Consider the following 23,615-nt stretch of genomic DNA (forward strand, 5'->3'; position numbering starts at 1 on the left):
TTTTTTCTATACAACTGGTCAACCTGCCATTTGGAAAAGATGCCTGTGGCCAGGATGTCTTACATCAGTATTATATATCAGCTTAGGTTAGATCTATACATTGCTGTACTCTAATTATTTCTTGAGTAAGTACTGTGTGCAAACCATAGAATTTAGGTACCAAATTTACTCTTTTGTTTGTTTGTTTTGTTTTTTGAGACAGGGTTTCTCTCTGTAACAGCTCTGGCTGTCCTGGAACTCCCTTTAGTCCAGGTTGGCCTTGAACTCACGGAGATCCGCCTGCCTCTGCCTCCCAAGTGCTGGGTTTAAAGGCATGCACCGCCACCACAACCACCTGGCCTAACTTTACTCTTTAAAAGGTTCTGTGGTTTACTAGAATATATGAACAAGGCCAGAACTAGGAAGATACTTGGTGGTACAATTCTTACTCAGCATCGTGAGAAAAGAATTCATCTCTTGCAACACACACACACACACACACACACACACATGCGCGCGCGCACATTCATACAATCTGCTGTAACTTGAGGTGTGGGGGGGGTTGGTACCCTTAGGAGAGGGGAGGTGGGGGGAGCAGGACATGAAGGCAGGACTGGGAGGTTGGGGGCTAGGATCAAGTTGTAAAGTGATAAAATAATAATAATAGAATCTACCATGTTCATCATGGTAAAGCAGCAAGCTCTTAATACAAATAGTTGCAAAAGAGCAATCCAATGAAAGATTAAAAAAAAAAAACAGCAGGGATATGCAAACTTTTCCTTTCTAAAATTATTTCTCTCATGTATTTGCCACAGTGAGGAAAATTCTAATTAACAGTCATTGACTATATGTAATTAGCATCTCTTTAATTTTCTCTATCTACATAAGTGCTTTGATTTTTATTATTTTATTTCCTCTTGAGCTAATGCAGAAGTTCTAACTGGCCAATCCTGCTGCTTTCTGGAGCTTGGGTAAAGTGATCATTTCCCCTAAATTATATAAAGTCAGACTGGATAGGGGACAGTTGACTAAACAAATGAAAAGGGAGTTACCAATGCAGAGACATTTAAAGGTGGTCAGGTGAAAGCCCATCTGACACTGCTATCCTTACAAGTTGTAACTACTCTCTCAGCTTTTTCTTCCCTTTAAAAGCCCTCCTATTTGCGAAGGTGAAAAGGCAAGCAGGAGAATGAGAAAGAGAGCATGTGCCTTCCCCAAGACTCATTGACATTTGGAAATAGCCAACAATTTAAAAAAGAGTACACTAAATGGATTCAGTGGGTCTAAAAGTAGAGCACATTCGAGGAGGGTAGTAAAGGAATCAGAGGGATGGAAAGGGGGAGGGACTTGATCAAGACATAGGTTTATGAAATTCTCAAGCAACACAAAAGGAAGTTATAAAAATTTACATCTGTGAGTTCAAGGCCAGCCAGGTCTACAAAGTGAGTCCAGGACAGCCAGGACTAAAAGAGAAACCCTGTCTCAAAAAACAAAAACCAAAAAATTTACATTGGTTGGTGGCACACGCCTTTAATTCCTGCACTCAGGAGGCAGATGCCGGTGAATCTCTCTGAGTTTGAGGACAGCCTGGTCTACAGAGCGAGTTTCAGGACAGCCAAGGCTACTCAGAGAAACCCTGTCTCAGAGAAAAGGAAGGAAGGAAGGAAGGAAGGAAGGAAGGAAGGAAGGAAGGAAGGAAGACCGAGTGGTGGCAGCTCACGCCTTTAATCCCAGCACTCAGGCGGCAGAGGCAGGTGGATCTCTGTGAGTTCGAGGCCAGAGTACAGAGGAAGTTCCAGGACAGCCAGAGCTGTTATACAGAGAAACCCTGTCTCAAAAAACCAAAAGTCAAAACCAAAAAAAAAAAAAAAAAAAAAAAAAAGAAAAGAAAAATAAATTTACATCTTGGTGTGAAGGAAGTTGTACTCAGTGAAGGGGCTCTAGGCAGTCATGGCTCTGACAGCCTTGCCCTTCTCCTCCAATCCCTCTGTCTTGCTAAAAACCATTAGATCACATTCCTAAAGCTGGTCATCAAGGTCCATTCCCTTATTGGGCCACTTCTTCCTCTAGAGGCTGATTAGGAAGATCCAGCCAACAAAGTATTGAAGTCCAGCAATCAAAAGCCCCCTTTGGATCACCTAATTAACATGCTCAATTAAAATTAAACACCTCATCCTAACATGAGGTTTCTCCTTTTACCTTTATAAACCACCGTCTTCCTATGGGCCACCATCTGTCTCCTTTCTATCTAGAGGCTGTCCTTTGTCCCCCCAATCTCCGAGACATATATCCTGCCTCCCTTTCCCTTGTTCCCTTCCCCTTCTCCCTGCTAACTGAAATATTCCTGTGTGTAACTCTAAAAGTTACTCTTTCTCACTACTTTGCCTTATACATGACTGAGTGAGAGGTGTGTGTGTGTGTGTGTGTGTGTGTGTGTGTGTGTGTGTGTACTTCATCTGTTGTGTGACAAGACTTTTCTTCGGGACACATAAAATACACATCTATCCACCCCAAATAGGAAGCGCACAACAGACACCACATAGTCCAATATGATGAACCAATGAGTTTCACTACAGTTACAGGAATATGGGTAAGGGGTTACTTACAGGAGCAGAAATGACTCAGTCAGCAGCGTCACCAAAGTCCACCCCAGCAAGGGTGACAGCTCACAAAAGCTGGAAGCCTAGAACATACTGCACAGCCTACAGAAAGTTCAACAGGGTGAAGAGGCTCCTTTCCAGTTGCTTCATTTTGTCTAAACCTCTTGCAGGTAGCCCTGCTTGCTTCTGTTTCTTCCAGGCAATTTGGCTGGTGTCAGGATCTCCTCCTCCTCCTCCTCCTCCTCCTCCTCCTCCTCCTCCTCTCTTCCTCCTCTCCTCCTCCTTCTTTTCTTCTTCTTCTCCTCCTCTTTCTCCTCCTCCTCCACCTTCTTGCTGCCAGCATCTGATTGTTATCTTTCTTGATGCATCATTATCTTTTTCTCTGTCATGTACCTCCTCTGTCCTGTTGAGATGACAGCAGTCCAAACAGAAAGTACTGTCACTTTTATCCCTATTATGTTCAGAACCTTCTGAGGATTTTTTTTTTTTTTAGGGAGGATGTGAAGTAGAAAAAGGGAAGATGAGGAAATAAGTAAACTTGGACAAGGAAAAAGAAAGTCAGAAACCATACTGAGTTGGGTGATGTCGTGTTGATGGCTAATTTTATGTTTAAAAGTTTAAAATTTCTGTTTATGAAAGCCATAAGGCAAAACTGGACTTCCAAATGTTAAGGGCTAACTGGGCAAGATGGTGCACGCCTTCAATCCCAGAACTCGGGAGGCAGAGGCAGGCAGATCTTTGACTTGGAGGCCAGCCTCCACAAAGGGAGTTCAGGACAGCCAGGGCTACACAGAGAAACCCTATTTCAAAGCAAACAAACAAATGGTAAGGCCTGTTAAGGATTGATTTTTGTACCTGCATGGTTTAATACAATTTTAACAGAACTGTTGTTTGTGCAAGGTAATAAGTAGGTCATAAGACCAACCACTGTTTCTGCTTCTGTAAACAAAAGCTAGTTCTGCAGAGAGAACCTTCTGCTTGCACCAGAACAGAGTGTGACTTTGAATTCTTTGTCATTACAAACTCCTGACTAATTTGGAAATCCCAAGACCCTGGTAAAGACCTGGCCCCAGCATATGAGTAAAAGCCTCTTTCTTGTTAAAACGTATTGATGGTGAGACTGGTAAATGTTTGAACCACCCTTATAATTGGCCACGGAAGGAGAACAGTGAGCAAAATACATCCAGCCCGGACTGTGCAAATAAACTCATGGGAAACCAAACGCATGCCCAAGTGAAAGTTACCTGCCTTTAACTGAGAGCGAGGTCTAAGCACTTGCTTAAATTAATATTCTCCAGGTATTTTCAGTGGATAGCCTGGCTGGAAAATTTAGTGTAGCACCAAAGAACCTGAGTTGGGGAATTAGATCAATCTGGGTATCTGTCACACTCCTTTTGAGGTTCAGGTTAAGTGTCAGCTCCACATCCAGAGTATGAGGCCTGTCTCAGACAACCCAGAACCATCAAGCGCGAGGATTGGAAGACCTCCTGAGGAAATGTAGAGACAATTTTGGCAATACTCCATTAAGCAAACACACAGCTATTCTCCACACACACCCGTGTTATTGAGCTACTCTGAGGATGAATAAAACAACTCATGTAAATATGTCATTTCAGTGTCTGGCACATAAATGCTTAGTCACCTACATGAATTATTTTTATTAAAGCAATGCATTGTGGATGCTCAGCATAATTGAGCTAGGAAATAGAACCTTGATGTTTTGGGTTTTACAATTTATGTCTATGATGTATATAAAGTTAGTGTTTGTGTAGTGAGCAAATTAGGGGTAAAGTTTGATTGCTTTCTTCTTAGAGATATCCAGTTTTTACAGGACCTTTAAAAAGGCGTTTCTAATGAAATTACCTTGTCTTCTATTTTTCTATTTTGATAGCCCTCTCCCACAGAGCTTAAAGCTTGCGTTATTATGCCTTTGTATCTGCATTACTTAGAATTTCTTTCAGTTCCCAACAATAGAGAGCCATAAAGACAATGGCTCAAACAAGTCAATTACATTATTCCTAAATGACAGAACATCCCAGAGCTTATTGACTTGAACAATAATCCTTTAGGATTGCTGGCTGTGTTTGCTGAACGTCTCTGACTAGGTTTTGCATTGTGGCATATGGGCAATCTGGCTTCTAACTGGAGGTCATGTGATGGTTCCTTCTGGAACAGAAGAGGGAGGGAAGCAATGGGACTGCCTGGTATAGTCAAAAGAACCCAAGTCAAAGCGTAGTATGTGTGTCCTTGTATTCTCTTCAACAGTTTCATTATAAAATGCTGCATAAAACCAGGAGGCCAGGGTGTGTACAGACTAGAGGCTTCTTATGACCAAACCAAGCTGATATGAGCAGGTGCTGAAAAGGCCACACAAATGACAAAGTCAATAGTGAATTGTTACTAGACAAAAACATATGTAATGTAAGCCCACTAGTCTTGCGTGTTTTCTGGGGGTGGGGCAGACAGAGTTTGAGACAGGGTTTCTCCATGTAGCCTTGGCTGTCCTGGACTCACTTTGTAGACCAGGCTGGCCTCGAACTCACAGAGATCTGCCTGCCTCTGCCTCCCAGAATGCTGGGATCACAAGCGTGCCACCCCCAGCTGCATGTTCTTATTTGATTTTTTTTTTAATCCCTATTTTGGGAGGTCGCACAGCTGTGCAGTATGTTACCTTCCCACCCCCAAGTCCGACATGTGGGTTACAGTTACGTCTGTGGCCAGTCTTCTGCTACTTTGTGGGTTCTCCTTTCTTTCACCTTTCTCCACCCCTTTCCTTCCACCTTTCTAACCCCGTAACACTGGATAAGAGAGAAAAAAGGATAGAGAGAAAAAGCAGAAGATCCTGAATGAAGTCGGGGTCTGAAAGGAGGCTTTATTGTTTAGACTACTTCCTGCTGATTAGGGGTGTTGAGTTCCTTGGGGGCAAGTTCAATCTTCACCATCAAGATACCTAAGATACCGAATTTCTTCTTCTTCTTCTTCTTCTTCTTCTTCTTCTTCTTCTTCTTCTTCTTCTTCTTCTTCTTCTTCTTCTTCTTCTTCTTCTTCTTCTTGTTTCTTTTTTGCAACCAACAACCCAACAACAACAACAACAACAATCTATCTCTCAGGGCCCTAGCACCCTCTGGAATGTTCCCAGAATTCCAAACGTCACATAATTGCAGAAACTATGTGCAGATGGCAAAATCATGACTCTGCCAGAGCAGGAGGCAAATCATAGTCAGCTGCTGTGGTTGGTCCAAAGCACCCCCACATGCCTACACCTGGGATTAAAAAACAAAACAAAACAAAACATATTGTTATACTATTTCTGTGTTTTTCAGAGAACCCAAAACTCCAACATTGTCACTACAGCAGTCAGTTACCTCACTTTGCAGCAACTTGAAGGCCACTTTTCCTAACAACACTGCCTCATTCTGGACCCAATGATAATTGATGGATAACTAAAATTAAGCAAGAGGCTTGACATCTATATTTTCATATTTGTCTGTCTCTATTGGTGTCCTTTTTTTTTAATGAGGGAGACAGAATCTCAAGTATCCCAGACTGCCCTTGAACTGACTAGAATAACTTTGAGCTCCTCGAAGTCAGGCCTCTACCTCCCAACTGCTAGAATTACAGCTCTGTAACCACAGCTGGCTTTCCTTTGGAATATTAATCTGCATCTGTTTTGCTTGTAGACTTGTTGACCAGTTGAGGAATGAGTTGTCAGAGATTACAGTGTGTGGTTCAATGGGCCTGTTAGCTATTGGAATGCTGTTTTTCTATTTCTTTTCTTTTCTTTCGTTTTTGTTGTTGTTTTATTTTTTTTAATTTTTATATTTATTTTTTGAGACAGGGTTTCTCTGTGTAGCCCAGGCTGCCCTCAAACTCACAGAGATCCACCTGCCTCTGCCTCGCAAGTGCTGGGATTAAAGGTGAGCACCACCACACCCAGAGCCTGTTTTTCTTCTGTCCCATCCTCGTGGGCTTTTTGTTTTTTGTTTTTGTTTTTGTTTTTCATTTGGGGCATCCACAGTCCCAGATTTACCCTAAGGCACACACAAATCATAAGACCATCTCATCACCATGAGAGATGATGATGCTACCAATAGAAAATTTCTCCTGCCTTATGTCACCGCCCATTAGTCCACCAACTCACGGCCAGAACACCTGAGCACAGGGAAGAGCTTTTCGAAAACTCTATCCATGCCTATGACAAACAGCTAATACCCAAATTTTATTCCCCTCCCCCAAGCAAATAAAGGCTCACTGCATCCTCTATTAAAAGCGATATCTAACCGTATGAGCATATTCAGGGGGAGGAGGTCCCCCTCAGACACAGACTTAGGGGAGGGGAGGGGAGTAGGGGGGAAGTGGGAGGAAGGGAGGAATGGGAGGATACATGGGATGGGCTAACAACTGAGATGTAATATGTATAAATTAATAAAAATGTATTTAAAAAAAAATAAAAAATAAAAATGTAAAGCAAACAAACAAACAAAAAAAAGCGATATCTAATCACAGTTTTAGTCAGAACTAGCTCCCTTCTGCTTTTCAGCTGAAACCCCATGTTTCATCAGAGTTGTACTGATCTTATTCAAACTATATAGGTTTGTTTTATTCTATGTATGTCCCTGCACAAGATCCTGCCATCCAGTATCGGCGATCCAGAAAGGCAGGCTAGGCTAGGTAGTGCTGCTCTTCCAATAAAGGAAACACACTGGGCTGAAATGCTGAGAGCGTTATGAGGCTTGGGCTCAGAAGATTTCATATGTAGAAGACAAGAGTCCAAGGTGGAAATACTTTTTCCCTGTGGAAATGATGGAATGGGAACAGGAAGGAGGTTAGACTTAAGAGAAAGTCTTCAATCTGCCCAAACGAAATAGAAGTCTATTTGAATCATATAAGATCCTGCAGGTGAGTGGTTCAGGATTGGTGTAGGGCTTGGAATTTTCGAAAACTCAGGCTACTTCCATTTTAGTGACCTTCTGCGTGTAACTCCCTGGCCAAGGTTCACTCATGAACCAAGGTTACTTCTTTAGCTCTAGCCACAAGGTAAGAAAGAGGGGCAAAGCTGAAAGGGAGCAAGCGCCACCTACCACCAACCACTTTTAGAGGGCTTCTAGAAGTTGCCACACCACACTTACTCAAAGCACATAGTTTCTTGCAAGGAAAAATGGCAGTGATCTCTATCCAAGCCAGCCTTGCATTCTAGTAAATCAGGGCACTATGCTAAGAATGATGTGCAATCATTTGTACACAGGCTTCCTCAGACTATGAACTCAGTGCCTACGTGATGCTTTAAAATAATAAAGTCTATACAACACTGCTTCTTCACTCTTCTATGAAAAAAAAAGGATAATAATTATCAATAAGATAGAAAGAAAAAAAACTTTAAAAGCAGGGCTGGAGAGATGGCCCAGAGGGTAAGAGAGCACTGGCTAGTCTTCCAAAGGTTTTGAGTTCAATTCCAAGCAACCACACAGTGGCTCACAACCATCCTCAATGAGATCTGGTGCCTTCTTTGGTCTGCTGGCACACATATAGGCAGAATCCTGTAAATAATAAATAAATCTTGTTGAGAAAACCAACTTTAAAAACATTGGTTCAAATTCATGTAACACTGGGAGACTTATTTGAGGCACCACAGGTATTTTGTCTAATTGCCAGCACTCTTTCTATATGACTCATTGGCCTCAATAAGCATTAAAAAAAAAAAAAGATTTATTTATAATGTATACAGCGCTCTGCCTGCATTACACATGCAGGCCAGAAGAGGGCATCAGATCACTGATGGTTGTTAGCCACTAGGTGGTTGCTGGGAGTTGAACTCAGAACCTCTGGAAGATCAGTCAGTGCTCTTAACCTCTGAGCCACCTCTCTAGCCCCTCAATAGGAATTTTTATTAGTACATTTGTTTATTGAATTGGAGGGAGATATGTGTGTGTTGCCTCTGTGACCTTTACAGGCCTACAAAGAGATGGTCTGTGGGAGGAAAGAAGACAGTTCAGTTCAACACAGTTCAGTAGCTGGTGTTGGTTCAAACTTTGGTAGTTTGACCCCAAGTGGTTTTGTTTAGGCATAGTTAAGCACAGCACAACTTGGTGAAAACTTTTCTGGTGATAATTAATACAATCCCACATGCACAACAAAGCATAAATGAATCTGTTTGAGGAACAAAGTAAGTTAAAAATTAAATGTGACTACACCAAACCTGTTTGAAAAGTACACATGACATTTTCTATAAAGGTAAGTTTTAGATTGTGAGAAATGAGCTTATGAGGATCTGCAGGAGGATCCCTACCACACAGATAATGCAAAGGTCATCAGGCTAGAAAGCACAACCACTCCCAGCCTTGTGAGCAGATAACAGGTCTTTCATTCCTTCCCTTTATCTGTGGGCACAAAGACCCCCTGGCTTTTCATATTTGTTCCTGGCAGGGCAGGAGTATGTGGGTTCAAAGAGAAGACAACTTCCAGATATAAGATCTCTCCTTTCACCATGTGGATCCAGGAGTTGAGCTTAGGTAGCCATATTTGGTGGCAAGCATCCTTGCCTGCTAACTGGTCCTTCTGGCCCTCCCAGCACTTGGGAGGCAGAGGCAGGCGGATCTCTGTGAGTTCGAGGCCAGCCTGGTCTACAAAGTGAGGCCAGGAAAGCCAAGGCTATACAGAGAAACCCTGGTCTTGAAAAACAAACAAAAAAGGAATCTAACCACAGAGTCAGAACTAATGAAACTGGCAGTCACAGCAAAGTACTACTCTACACCTATTACAAAAGTCACTTTACAAAACCAATTGTAGTAGGGACTGGGTAGATTAGAACTCTTATCCATTGGTGGCAGAAATGCAAAATGATACCCCAAAAACCACTTAGAACTGCTTACAAAGCTAAGCATTCATTCATCACTAAGACCAGTACTCCGCATTCTTCTGAGATGACCCAAGGGAAACACAGAACCGGGTCCACACAAAAACCATGCATACCCTTTATTTATGGCCACTAAAAGCCAGGGGGAAACCTTCGGTTTGTATTAAGGCAAATGAGTGACCAGATCTACTATACACATACAATGAAATATGATTCAGCAACAGAAAGAAATGAATTATTGGCCCAGGCAGGAACATGCATGGACCTCAAAAGGATTGAGCTCCAGGGAAGAAGCCCGCAGCAAAGGCTATAAAGGGTATGATTTCATTTGTGTAACATTCTGAAAAGAACAAGACAGGGAAGACAGGGAATAGGTCAGTGGTTGCTGCAGGCTGGGAGGGAGGGAGGGAGGGAAGGAGGGAAAATACTACAAAAGGGCACAAAGGAACATTGCCAGGTGATGGAGAGGCTCTTTCTCTCAATTATAGTGATGGTTGCAAAATCATAATTGCTGCCAAGTCACAGAAGGTAGACCTAATGAGTGAATTTTATTATATATAAATTATACTTAAAAAAAAAAACACTGAATAAATCCTCCACTGCTTTTCCCCCAGCCCCGCTTCCACCTCGAGTTACACAAGTCTGATAAAAATCAAGAGGGAAGAGTGTCTGTGGTTTAAATTGATGAGTGAAACTTTAAGAAAAATAATGCGCTCAGTCGCTTCCAACATCAAAGGTTCATATACAGCTTGCAATTAAACCTAGCTTCAAAGAATTCATTACTTTTGTATTTTCATGTCTGCAACTGCACAATTTGAAACGGATAGATCTAGTTAGGAAAATGCTTCCTTCGGCGTTGTCTGATACTGACTCAGACAAGTCACAGTCTATTGGACACTGCAGGGCTAAAAGGAGTTGTTTCCATAATGAAAAATGACATATCCTGGAGCCAGGAAAATAACATGAGAAAATTCCATACACATAATTGATCTGTTCTTTTTTTTTTTTTTTTCAAGACAGGATTTCTCTGTGTAGTCTTGGCTGGCCTGGACTCGCTTTGTAGGCCAGGCTGGCCTCGAACTCACAGTGATCCACCTGCCTCTGCCTCCCCGAGTACTGAGATTCCAGGCATAGACCACCATGCCCGGCAATCGTTCGGTTCATATAGAAGTGTAATAGCCTCTCTCTAACTCCGGACACAGCCCTTTGCTCTCATTATCGACTAGGCTTACTAAGTTTAGGAGAAACAAAGATGTTCCTGAAGGCCGGCTGGGGCACTGTGCTTGTGAGAACACAGACTCTCCTATGCAGAGGATGAGGGTCGAGAACAGACTGATGGGATAAAGGGGGACAGGAAGAAAGTGGCTAGGATGAGACCCGCTCCACTTTGTAAGTAATAGGAAAGCACTGTGGAAAATACGCTGAACTGATATGAATGTTGCATTAAACTACATTTGCTACTCAGAGGCGTATGAGATGAGGGTGGGCAGTGAAGATGTTTAGTCTAACTGGACGCTGTTGCAATGGTCCTGGTGAGAGATGGGCAACTACATTTTGAAACGTGAAATGGTAGAGGTTTTTTTTTTTTTTTTTTTTTTTTTTTTTTTTTTTTTAGGACAGACGAAATAAGCCGATTCAAGCCAAACTGAAAGTAAAGGAGAGTAGGTTTATTAGATGCTACACCCGGGTGGGTTCACTAGTCCCGAGGAACGAGGCCAAGGAAATCACACACCCTGGCTAAGGCAAGTGGGTTTTATAGGTCTTCGGTGAGAGGTAGTGATGACATGTCCGCTAGGAGCTGCGATTGTGCCCATATATAGTCAAAAGCTGAGCCCCTGGTCCGGCATTCTTGGGTGGGTTGCCGGAAACACGGAAGAGAGGGGTGATGACGTGTTAGCCTGGGGTTTTCTCCATTTAGGCGGGATTGAGGGAAGGAGAGGCTGATGAGGTTTCCTAGCTTGTACCCGGATGAGCAGGGGTTCCAAACAAACAAGAAGGAGTCTCCGTGGGGGTGGAAAGGGACAATTTCACGTGGAAATGGCACTGTACTTTCCTTAGGATAAGGTCCAAGGAAGACAATAGAATCTTGAAGAAGGTTCAAGTTCTTAAAATACTACTCATGTGCTCTGTCAATAGCTGGGTCCAGCACCTCAGAGTCTTTTGGTCCATACTCCATCTTTCTGCCCTACACCCTGTTAGTTTGTCTCTCAGGAAAGGTTGCTGGATAAGAAAAAAAAAAAATAGCCTAACATTTTTAGACCTAAAAAGGCTTAGCAATGGTAAACGCTGTCCAGGTCTTAAGGAGTTACACCAGGGAGGCTAGAAACATAGTGTGGTATGTGAATGCATTCTTATAAAGAAGAGTGGTAGTGACCCGGAAAGAGGATTCAATCGCCAAAGTGCTTGCCATGCCAGCACGAACCACGGAGTTTAATCTCCAGGACCCGTCTAAAAGTTGGGTGCTGCTGTGTTTGACTGCGGTGCCAGTGCTGTGAGTGAGTGCATCAGAGACAGGAAGATGTTGGGAGCTTGCTGGTCACCTGTATAGCCTAATAAGTAACTCAAGTTCAGCAAGAGAGCCCGTCTTGAAAAACTAGGTGCAAATTGACTGATGAAGACACCTGTTGCTGGCCTCCGTCCTCATATGCATGATTACACACATGTACATGCACCTACACGTATATGAACCCTTGTCCGCCCCTGCCCCCCAAAGGTGAAAAAGAAAGGCATTACCGAAGAATAAAGGTGAACTTGAAATATTATACATGAAAATATTATATAAAGGCTTTTGCTATGTTCAAATTTATTGGAAAAGGTGGGGTTTTGGATCGGTATAAAATGACACAGAATATGAAGTCCTGTAACTTCAAAATTAAGACGCAGTAGAGTATCCCAGAGTGCTCTTGCATTTGGCGCCACCTGCTGGCCAGTGTATGCTCTGTCTTACTTGGAAGCGGCACCTTTTTTTTTTTCCCTCTAAGCAAATGCCAAAACAGACAAACACAGTGAAAGGTGCAAAATGGTATTGTCCCTACACAACTGGGACACAGCTTTCCTCATTCTGAGTCCTCTGTGTACTGGGGCTTGTGGGAATCTTCTGGTTAATTAGAGCTCACACTTCCTTGCCTGTTATGGAAACAAGGAGGCAAGGTTGTAAGGATCCATCCTCATCCTCTTCACTGTTTGAGAAAGCAAAAGCGCTCTGTTTCCTTTACATGAGCTGACCATTTCCCCCTCACCATCACCAGGAGATAGGACTTGAACCTTGGTCTGTTTCAAAGTGGGCACAAGATAGGATCCAGGGACCATGTGCATCAAATTCAAGGTGTCACACGTATCTTTTTTTCTATATTACTTCTATAATCAAGAAAACCCACCAGTACTACAAAAGTAAATAATCTCTGTCATTTTAATGCCTCTCTGTCTTGAGAAATCTTCTACACTCCTTTAGTTCCTAGCATGTAGTGCTAGCTATGTCACTCTCTGTGACTAGCCTGTGGGCACATTGAGGGGAAGGGGACCTTTCCCAGCGTCTGTAATCTCGGTGCTTGCTTCTTCTCAGTCACTCATTATTTTAAGCTAAAGTATCATTTCAATGATTGAGCTTTAATTTCAGCAATGAGTTAAATTGGAGGGTTAATCCACTGTTATTTGTTGACTCAGTAGTTGGTCATAGTATATTGATGGTGACGACATTTTCTCTCTTATCATCCTGCCAACAATAATCATAAGAAACACCGTCACATCTTTGTGGATGAGGACACGGAACTTATTTTCAGTAATATTTTTTAGCTTCTTAGGGCAATATTATTTTTAAGAATAGTAAACCAAATTAAGCAAATTCTGACACCTTTTTGGCTTCACAGCTAAAATTTTGTTTTGTAGCATTTTCACAATGGTAGACTTATCAGTCGGGGGGGGTCTCTAGAGTAGTGGTTCTCAACCTGTGGGTCACGACCCCTTTGGGGGGGGTGTTAAATAAATCTTTACAGGGGTCACCAAGACCATGGGAAAAACACAGGTAGTTACATTATGATTCATAACAGTAGCAAAATTATAGTTATGAAGTAGTAACGAAAATAATTTTATGGCTGGAGGTCACCACAACCTGAGGAACTGTATTAAAGGGTCACAGCCGTAAGAAGGTTGAGAACCACTGGCCTGGAGGGTTCCTGAGAGTAACTGGTCTTAAGTTCAGATCAGAGGGCCAAAGGGGGCGGGGTTCTAACGTTGGCAAAAGAAAGCAGCGGCAGAGGTGGTGACGGCAGCAGAGTAGATGAGCTCCTGCAAACAGGGCAGGTGAATATACCAGCAGGACGTGAAGGCAAGCAGGCAACAAGCGGAAGGTGCGTAGGGTGTGTCTTTCCATTTTAAATAATCTACTCTTGAAAAGCCCTCAAAAGTAAGCCCAGAGCCAGGTATGGTGGCTCACACCTTTAATCCTAGCACTTGGGAGGCAGAGGCAGGTGGATTACTGCCTGGCCAGCCTAGTCTATAAAAAAATGAGTCCAGGACAGCCAAGGTACACAGAGAAACCCTGTCTCAAAAAACAAAAATACAAACAAACAAATGAACAAACAAACAAAAAGGTATGCCCAGAGGCTGTTTTCATGGGTTAACTTGTCAAGTTAACCATCAATATTAATATTGATATTAGTAATATCAATATTAATCAGCATTGAAAGTAATGGTGATGTGCTAACAAATGCGTAGTAATTAGCTTTCCTGAGAACAAACTGTGATTGGTAGGATTTGCCCATTACTGTGGAGTAAAATATTCTCATGGTGGCTTTTTTCCCAAATTACCATGTGATGTCACTAAGCAGGAGCAGAAGAGAGATGCAAACGCCTTTCCCCCGTTCCAGCAATCAGGTTCTATATATCTCTGAGTAGGTCAGCATCTGCTGACCAAGGCCCACGGCTGATGCTGTCCTTTGATCTTCCCACAGCCATGTAGGTATTTATTGGGCAGCTACTGTACAGGGAACACCAAAGTACAAAGATACCCAGCTCTTGTGGGACAAGGAGACGCAAGATGAAAAATGAACATATATAAATAATGATGTGGAAGGAAATGATGGGAAGTGACATAAATAGGACAGATTAGGGAAAAGGCACTTGAGAAAGGAGTGAGTGATGCTGTAACATTAAATGGTGTGTCAAGTGTGAGCTTCTCTAAGAAGAGGGCGTTTTCAAGGAAGTAACCGAGCAAGATAACCAGAGGCAGGATATTCTATGGAGTGGAGCGGGAACAGCCAGTGCCAAGGCTCTGAAGTAGGAGACTACATGGTCTGTAATGCCCTATAGGGAGGTCAGATGAGAAAAGTAGAAGGAACGCAGACTTTGGGTAGAAGGGGGCAGTGATCCACAGGGGATGGGGTAGGGACTTCGGGAAGAGGGGAAAGGCATCCTGGAATTACACAAGGACAAGTTTCACTCAGAATGAAATAGAGAGTCACTGCAGGGAGAATCACAAGACACATAGTCTAACTCGAGTGCTAAAAGCATCAGTTGGTCTTTCATGCCCCAAAACAGGCTCTAACTGGGATAAAAGTGGATGCCTGGAGACTGGCTAGAAAGCTATTGCTGGTTGTTGGCAGTGGACACAGTGTCTAGAGGCGCTCTTATTTTGAATGTACACTGATGGCAGAACCAGCAGGACCTGTTCACCAGTTAGTTGGAGAGTTAGTTATTTTTGAAGTGTGACCGTAAAAATGCTACAGAGTGGGTAGCTTGGAATAGCAGAAATCTGGTGCGTTGCAATTTTGGAGACTAGAAGTCTAGAATCAAGATATTGATGGGCCATGCTGCTCTGGAGCTTTACAGGAGACGGTCCTTTGTAGGCATAAAGTTATTGTGTGGTTTAGATGCTGATTTCTGTCTCAGTGCTGTGTAAACACTGCTCCTCAATTGATCCCTGGTATGCCAATAAAGCAGCTTACGGCCAGTCCCTGAGCAGGGCATAGAATACAGCTGGACTTCCTGCCTTCAAGAGAGATCAGGAAGGAGTTGGAGCTGAGGAGAGCTACTAAGTGCAAGTATCACTAGGACGTTTGCTGGGATTAAGACAAAATAATATAGAGGGGTAAGCCCAGACGTACACTGCTCAAGATTGCATTGTGAAGCTTAATTTTAAACAGATGTAAAAGAATCTCAATTATTTGCGTGATAGCTGGGTTAAGAAATAAGCTAAGGGAGACAAACACTGCTTTATAAAAATCACGTCAACCGTCCTTCCCTGCCTCTTCCCAGCTTTGCAGGTAGTCCTTGGGGTTCTTCTCTTGCTGTGGTCACACTGCCATTTCTGCCCTGTTATATGGCGTTCTCCCCTCGGGAGTCTGTTTGGATGCATTCCTCGTCTTATGAAGACACTGTTCATCTTGATTCACCATGGCCTTATCTCAACTAGTTATACACAAAGTGACCTTATTTCAAAACGTAGCTCAACCCTGATTTATAATGGTTTGACTTAAGCCATATATATTTTTTTCAATTTCATCATGGTACAAGAGCAGTAAGTACCCAGCATAAGCTGTACTTTGTATTTTGAGTATTTTCTCAAGCTAGCCATAGCTAGCACGCCTCACTCTGGGTTGTTGGATGGCAGCAGTGGGTTGCAGTGACTGCCTGTATCGTAACCATGAGGAAGATTGTCTCATAGCCTAGACTGTGTTGCTAAGCTGCAGATGGCTGTGAGTTCGGTATAATAAATACATTTTCTTTGCTTTTCCCTTTTTTCTCTCCCCCCTCTCTCTTTCTTTCTCCTTGGTTTTTTGAGACAGGGTTCCTCTGTGTAGACCTTGGCTGTCCTGGAACTAGCTCTGTAGATCAGGCTGGCCTTGAACTCACAAAGATCCTCCTCCCTCTGCCTCCCAAATATTAAAGGTGTGGACTACCATGCTCAGCTTATGCATTTCACTTTAGAATTGTTTCAACTTACAATGTATTTATTGGGACAAAATCAGGTCACACATCAAGGAATATCTAAAATATCAGACTCTGAGGTTCATAGCAAGAGGACTTTTGCAATTTTATTTATTTATTTATTATGTATACAGTTTTTTTTGTTTTTTTACTTTATTAATTTATTCTTGTTACATCTAAATGGTTATCCCATCCCTTGTATCCTCCCATTCTTCCCTCCCTCCCATTTTCCCCTTATTCCCCTCCCCTATGACTGTTCCTGAGGGGGATTACCTCACCCTGTATATGCTCATAGGGTATCAAGTCTCTTCTTGGTAACCTGCTGTCCTTCCTCTGAGTGCCACCAGGTCTCCCCCTCCAGGGGACATGGTCAAAGGTGAGGCACCAGAGTATGTGACAAAGTAATATCCCACTCTCCACTCTACTGTGGAAAGTGTTCTGTCCATTGGCTAGATCTGGGTAGGGGTTTAAGGTTTACCACCTGTATTGTCCTTGGCTGGTGCCTTAGTTTGAGCGGGATCCCTGTGCCCAAATCTGCCTATTATAATGTTCTTACTTGTAGGCTTCTAGGACCCTCTGGATCCTTCTACTTTTCCATTCTCCCATGCTTCTCTCATCTAGAGTCCCACTAGAATGTCCTCCCCTCTGTCTCAGTTTCCTGGTAAGTGAAGGCTTTCGTGGGACATGCCGCTTGGGCTAATATGCAGATATAAGTGAGTATATACCATTTGAGTCTTTCTGCTTCTGGGTTAACTCACTCATTATGATCATTTCTAGCTCAATCCATTTATCCACAAACTTCGGGAATTCCTTGTTTTTAATATCTGAATAGTATTCCATAGTGTATATGTACCACAGTTTCTTTATCCATTCTTCTACTGATGGACATTTAGGCTGTTTCCATGTTCTGGCTATTATGAATAAGGCTGCTATGAACATGGTTGAGCAAATTTTCTTGTTGTGTGCTGGAGCATCTTCTGGGTATATTCCAAGGAGTGGAATAGCTGGGTCTTGACGAAGCCTTATTCCCATTTTTCTGAGATAGCACCAGATAGATTTCCAAAGTGGTTGTACTAGTTTGCATTCCCACCAGCAATGAAGGAGTGTTCCTCTCTCCCCACATCCTCGCCAGCATGTGGTGTCGCTTGAATTTTTGATCTTAGCCATTCTGATGGGTGTAAGATGGAATCTCAGAGTTGTTTTGATTTGCATTTCCCTGATGATTAAAGAGGTTGAGCATTTCTTTAAGTGTTTCTCAGCCATTTGATATTCCTCTGTTGAGAATTCTCTGTTTAGTTCCAAGCCCCATTTCTCAATTGGGTTATTTGGTTTGGTGGTGTTTAATTTCTTGAGCTCTTTATATATTTTGGATATTAGACCTTTGTCAGATGTAGTGTTGGTGAAGATCTTGTCCCAGTTTGTAGGCTGTCGCTTTGTTCTCTTGACAGTGTCTCCTGCCTTACAGAAGCTTCTCAGCCTCATGAGGTCCCATTTATTAATTGTTGACATTAATGTCTGGGCTGTTGGTGTTCTGTTCAGGAAGTTGTCTCCTGTGCCAATATGTTCCAGGCTTTTCCCCACTTTTTCTTCTAAGTGACTTAGTGTCTCTGGTTTTATGTTGAGGTCTTTAATCCACTTGGATTTGAGTTTTGTACAAGGTGACAAATATGGGTCCAGTTGCATTTTTTTACACATAGACATCCAGTTAGACCAGCACCATTTGTTGAAGATGCTATCCCTTTTCCATCGAATGAATTTGGCTTCTTTGTCGAAAATCAAGTGACCATATATCTTTGGATTCATATCTGGGTCTTCGATTCGATTCCACTGATCAACCAGCCCGTTGCTGTGCCAGTACCATGCTGTTTTAATTACTATTGCTTTATAGTACAGTTTGAGATCAGGTATGGAGACTCCTCCGGAGCACCTTTTATTGTACAAGATTGTTTTAGCTATTCTGGGTTTTTTGTTTTTCCATATGAAGTTCAGAATTGAACTTTCAATGTCTTTAAAAAATAGTGTAGGTATTTTGATAGGGATTGCATTGAATCTGTAGATTGCTTTTGGTAGGATGGCCATTTTTATTATGTTAATTCTCCCGATCCATGAGCAAGGAAGATCATTCCATCTTCTCATGTCATCTTCAATCTCTTTCTTTAGAGTTTTGAAATTTTTTTCAAACAAGTCCTTCACTTGCTTAGTTAGAGTAACTCCTAAGTACTTTATATTGCTTGTGGCTAATGTGAAGGGTGTAGTTTTCCTAATTTCTTCCTCTGCAAGCTTGTCATTTGTGTATAGGAAGGCTACAGACTTTTTGGAGTTAATTTTGTTGCTGAAGGTGTTTATCAGCTGTAGGAGTTCTCTGGTGGAATTTTGAGGGTCACTTATGTAGACTATCATATCATCTGCAAATAGGGATAATTTGACTTCCTCCTTTCCCATTTGAATACCCTGATCTCCTTTTGTTGTCTTATTGCTCTGGCTAGAACTTCGAGTACTATATTGAAGAGATATGGAGAGAGTGGGCAGCCTTGCCTTGTTCCTGATTTTAAAGGAATTTCCTTGAGTATCTCACCATTTACTTTGATTTTGGCTATTGGTTTCCTATATATAGCCTTTATTATGTTGAGGAAAGTGCCTTGTATTCCCGATCTCTCTAAAACTTTAAACATGAATGGGTGTTGGATTTTATCAAATGCTTTCTCTGCGTCTAAAGAGATGATCATGTGGTTTTTTATTTTCAGTTTGTTTATGTGGTGGATTACAATGATGGATTTCCATATATTAAACCATCCCTGCATGCCTGGAATGAAGCCTACTTGGTCATGATGAATGATATCTTTGATGTGCTCTTGTATTCGTTTTGCAAGTATTCTATTTAGTATTTTTGCATCGATGTTCATCAGAGAAATTGGTCTGAGATTCTCTTTCTTTGTTGAGTCTTTGTTAGGTTTAGGTATCAATGAAACTATGGCCTCATAAAATAAATTTGGTAATGTTCCATCCCTTTCTATCTTTTGGAGTAGCTTGAAGAGTATCGGTATTAGCTCACCCTTGAAGGTCTGGTAGAATTCTGCACTGAAACCATCTGGCCCTGGGCTTTTTTTGGTTGGGAGACTATCAATGATTACTTCAATTTCTGTAGGGGAAATGGGACTATTTAGTTTGTTTATCTATTCTTCACTCAACTTTGGCAAGTGAAATTGATCAAGAAAATCATCCATTTCCCTTAGATTTTCAAATTTTGTGGCATATATGCCTTCAAAGTAGGATCTTATGATTCTTTGTATATCTTCAGTGTCTGTTGTTATGTCTCCCTTTTCATTTCTGATTTTGTTGATTTCAATACTGTCTCTCTGCCTTTTAGTTAGTTTGGCTAATGGTCTGTCTATCTTGTTGACTTTCTCAAAGAACCAGCTCTTGGTTTTGTTGATTCTTTGGACCGTTTTCTTAGTTTCTAATTTGTTAATTTCACCCCTGAGTTTGATTATTTCCAGACGTCTACTCCTTTTGGGTGTTTCTGCTTCTTTTTTTTCTAGGGCTTCCAGTTGTGTCGTTAAGGTGCTTATGTGCGATGCTTCCAATTTCTTTTTAAAGGCACTTAGTGCTATGAATTTTCCTCTTAGCACTGCTTTCAATGTATCCCACAAATTTGGGTATGTTGTTCCTTCATTTTCATTGAATTTCAGAAACTCCTTGATTTCTTTCTTTATTTCTTCCCTGACCCAGGTGTCATTTAGCAGAGAGTTGTTTAGTTTTCACATACGTGTAGGCTTTTTGTTATTTGTGTTGTTGTTGAATTGCAGCCTAAGCCCATGATGATCTGATAGGACACAAGGTATTATTTCAATCCTCTTGTATCTGTTGAGGCTTTCTTTGTGAACTACGATGTGATCAATTTTGGAGAAGGTTCCATGGGGTGCAGAGAAGAAGGTATATTCTTTCTTGTTTGGGTGAAAGGTTCTATAGATATCTGTTAGATCCATTTGACCCATGGCATTGGTTAATGATGTTATTTCTCGGCTTAGTTTCTGTTTCAATGACTTGTCCTTCAGAGAGAGTGGGGTGTTGAAGTCTCCCACTATTATTGTGTGGGGATCGATGTGTGGTTTAAGTCTTTTTAGCAGATCTTTTACAAATGTGGGTGCCCTTGTATTGGGGGCATAGATGTTCAGGATTGTGATGTCATCTTGATTGACTTTACCTTTGATGAGTATGAAGTGTCCATCCTCATCCCTTTTGATTAATCTTGGTTGAAAGTCTATTTTGTTCGATATTATAATGGCTACGCCTGCTTGCTTCTTGTGACCATTTGCTTGGAATATTTTTTTCCAACCTTTTATCCTGAGATAATGCCTATCATTATGGGTGAGATGTGTTTCTTGAATGCAGAAGAATGTTGGATCCTGTTTATGCACCCATTCAGTTAGTCTGTGTCTTTTTATTGGAGAATTGAGACCATTGATGTTGAGAGATATTAATGACCAGTTACTATTAAGAGTCTTAATTTTGATGTTGGTTCCAGTTGAGCGTTTGTGTAGTTGTGTTTTTGCCATGGTATAGTTATCTATTTCCTGAGTAGTTTTGGTTGTAGCTTGACCCTTTGGGATGGAGTTTTCCTTCTAGTACCTTCTGTAAAGCTGGATTTGTGGATAGGTACTGTTTGAATTTGGTTTTGTCATAGAATATTTTGTTTTCTCCATCAATGGTTATTGATAGTTTTGCTGGGTAAAGTAGTCTGGCCTGGCATCTGTTTTCTCTTAGGGTTTGTAGGATCTCTGTCCAGCCCCTTCTGGCTTTGATGGTCTCTGCTGAGAAGTCGGGTGTAATTCTGATAGGTTTGCCATTAAATGTTATTTGGCCCTTTTCCATCGCAGCTTTTAATATTTTTTCTTTGTTCTGTATGTTTTGTGTTTTGATTATTATGTGACGGGCAGTTTTTCTTTTCTGGTCAATTCTATTTGGTGTTCTGTATGCCTCTTGTATGTTTATAGGCATCTCTTTCTTTAGATTGGGGAAATTTTCTTCTATGATTTTGTTGAGAAGAGTTTCTGGGCCTTGGAGTCTGATATCTTCTCTTTCTTCAATGCCTATTATCCTCAGATTTCTTCTTTTCATGGTGTCCTTAATTTCTTGGATGTTTTGTGTCAGGAGTTTTCCAGATTTGGCATTTTCTTTAATGGTTGCTTCAAGATCTGTGATTGTATCTTCTAGACTTGAGATTCGTTCTTCCATCTCTTGGATTCTGTTAGAAAAGCTCAGCACTGTGTCATTCGCCTTCTTCTCTGAGGCCTCACGTACTCGTTTTTCTTCTGTCTGTGTGTTTATCATTGAATCCATTTTCATCTTCATATCTTGAACAGATTTTTTTATTTCTTTCATCTGGTTGTTTATATTTTCCTGAAATTTTTCCAGTTCCACTCTATGTGCTTCTTTTATGTCTCGCACCTGCTTCGCTGCGTCTTCCTGCATCTGATTTCGAATTTTATTTGTTTCCTCCATTATCATCCTCATTACCAAGGATTTGAGGTCATTTTCTTGTGTTTCCGTTGTATTTGAGTTCTCCGGGTTGTTTTCTTTGGGATAGCTGGGAACTGGAGATGCCATGTTGTTTTGGGGTTTTTTGCGTATGCTTTTACACTGTCCCTTAGACATCTTGCCGTCTCTGTTTTTGTTGGTTAACTTCCAGAATTGGGTGGAGGGAGTTTGATGCTAGATTCACTTGTTTTCTCACAATTTCCATAGGCTGTAAGCCCTGATACTTCACTGGTGTGGATGTCAGGAGGTTAGCCCTGTCGTTTTGGGCTCTCACAGCCAGAGATCCTCAGCTCCCCTTTGCTGTGGGTCCTGCAATTGTTCTGGGTCTCTTAATGAGCGTTGGATCAGGCTAAGGTATCCACAGCCTTTTGGGTTCCCTGCCAAGTCCAGCCAAGGATACTGGGCCCGAACCACGAGTCGAGCTCAGCTAGTTTCTCAGGGCCTGAACCGTCTGCCACAGCAGGAGAACTGCGACTGCACTGAGCAAGTGCCTAGGGTGGCAGTGAGAGCTCCGCCCAGCTTGCGTCACAGCAGGAAAACTGGGACTCTGCTGAGCAAGCACCTGGTGGAAGTGAGCGCTCTGCCCAGCTTGCGTCACAGCAGGAGAACTGGGACTGCGCTGAGCAAGCACCTGGTGGAAGTGAGCGCTCCGCCCAGCTTGCATCACAGCAGGAGAACTGCATCTGCGCTGAGCAAGCACCTAGAATGGAACTGAGCTCTCCGCTCAGCTTGCATCACAGCAGGAAAACTGCGACTGTGCTGAGCAAGCACCTAGGGTGGAAGTGAGCACTTGCCCAGCTTGCATCACAGCAGGAAAACTGCGACTGCACTGAGCAAGCACCTAGGGTGGAAGTGAGCACTTGCCCAGCTTGCGTCACAGAAGAAAACTGCGGCTGCGCTGAGCTGGAGCCTAGCCTGTGTCACAGCAGGGGAGCTGTGCCTCGGGCAGAATTGCTTGCTGAGCTGAGCCAGTTTCTCCACGGCACAGCTCACTGAGCAAACCCAGGACTCTGGGGCTTAACTGTCTGCTGAGTCTAGTTTGGGTCTCAAGGTACCACGCGACCCAAATCCTGTCCAGAGTCCCCTCTCCCGCAGCAACTCCCACCGTCCACCACACCAATCGCCTCCACTGGAAGGCTCTGAGCTGCAAACCTCAGCCACCGCCGCTGGTGCTGCTGGAGCCGCTGGAGGCACTGCTGTCTCTGCCGCTGCTGCTCTGATCCGAGAAAGTCCACGCTCCTCCCGTGTGCAGGGGCAAGCAGGTCCTCCGCACCCTGGTCCCTCCGAACCGTGGAGCACTTCTGCTGCTGTGGTGTGGGGACCTTGGTGTTCCTGGCTCAGAAATCTGTGCAATTCCCTGAATTGTTCACTGGAGCTTTCAAACACGGTCCACACTGCTCGCCGCCATCTTGGATCTCCTATGTATACAGTTTTCTGCCTGCATGTAACACCTGCAGGCCAGAAGAGGGCACCAGATTTCACTGTCGATGGTTGTGAGTCATCATGTGGTTGTTGGGAATTGACCTCAAGACCTTTAGAAAAACAGGCAGTGCTCTTAACCTCTGAGCCATCTCTCCAACCCTGACTTTTGCAATTTTAAGAGACACCATCCTTGGCTGGGTGTGGTGGTGCATGCTTTTAATGCCAGCACTTAGGAGACAAGAGTTAGGCAGATCTGTGAGTTTGAGGCCAACCTGGTATACAGAGCGAGTTCCAGGACA

Source organism: Acomys minous (genome assembly GCF_964271855.1).
Source record: "Acomys minous genome assembly, chromosome: 12".
NCBI lineage: Eukaryota > Metazoa > Chordata > Mammalia > Rodentia > Muridae > Acomys > Acomys minous.